Source organism: Phytophthora parasitica, assembly GCF_000247585.1.
Source record: "Phytophthora parasitica INRA-310 unplaced genomic scaffold supercont2.101, whole genome shotgun sequence".
Lineage (NCBI taxonomy): Eukaryota > Oomycota > Peronosporomycetes > Peronosporales > Peronosporaceae > Phytophthora > Phytophthora nicotianae.
In genome coordinates, this window is record NW_008649087.1 from 73816 (window position 1) to 75199 (window position 1384).

The window sequence follows — 1384 nt, forward strand, 5'->3', positions numbered from 1 at the left end:
TATAATGAAAACTTATTGTCATGATTTACAGTATCCGTTGCAGTGCCAGTCTTCCTGCAGCGATATCGCAAAGCCTCGAGCTAATTCGGCAGCCAGACAACGTACTGAAATATACTCTTTAATGCGTTCTACTGTGTGTCGATTTTCGTTCTGGTGCTGCTTAGTTTGTTTTGAGCTTCAAGGTGCCTAAAAAAAGTATCACGGCACGTCGGCGTGATCTAAAAGTGGATGCAAATTTGGTATGAGTAGTGTCTACTTTTGAGAGGATGACAATATTGTCCGTTATAATACATTATAATACTTTAATTCAATTATTAATTCTGTCAGACCAATTCATTTTTGAATTGTACATAATTTATACCTAAATTGTAAAGTTGGCCCCACGGCAGCCACCAGTGTCCTCTGTCCGTCCACCACCAATGCATGAACTCCTATTGACCTCCAGACTCATGAAAAACTTTTGCCATTCTCAAATTCACTTTTACTACCTCACGATAACCCGGCTCCTAGATCTTCCTGTCCACTATGGTTCTCACAAGCAGCCAAATTTGCTCCATGCTGTTCACTGACGTCGGCAATGGTTTTTTCAAGTGTACAACCTGCGACAAGCAGTACAAGAAGGGAAAAGGCTACACGAACTTACTGAATCATTTGCGACGCAACCACGAGGACTATGAGCAAGAGGCCCAGGAAGCGTCGCGTCGTCAAAATCCGCTACGCCTACACCTAGTGAGCTCAAGAACACGCGACCTTTACCGGTGGATCGAGTGGGTCGTGTGCGACCGCCTTCCCTTCACCTTCGTTGAGCGCCGGCTGATCCGCCAGAATGCAGCTCTCTCGCTAGTATCTGAAGATACACTTTCGAGGTACATCGTGCTCATTTTTGAGCTGCTTGAGCAACGTGTGACTCACGAGTTGCCATCTGCGTTCGGCCTCATCCTCGATGGATGGACGAGTAGCAACCGGCACTACATCGCGATATTCGCGGTATTCGACAGTGGTAATACCGGTACTACCGGTACGAGTATCGCAAACGAGTACTATGATGACCTAGAGTGTCTGTCTCGACGCTTTCTTCTGTTAGCGTTCTCGCCGGTGGAGGTGGAAGAGGATCTGAGCGCGCAGAGCCAATATGACCTGATCGCCGACACGCTGACACGGTACAACGCGCCCTGGAGCGCTGTCAAGTTCATGGTCGGAGACAACAGTTCTGTCAACCAGTGCATTGGCCGGAAGGAGGGCGCTATCCCGTTCATCGGATGTGCAAGCCACCGATTCAATCTGGCGGTGAAGGACTTTCTAAAGACAGAAGACGAGCTCATTACAAAGGTCCAAGCCCTGATGGCCAAGCTCCGAACTATCAAGGGAAGGGCACTACTCCGAC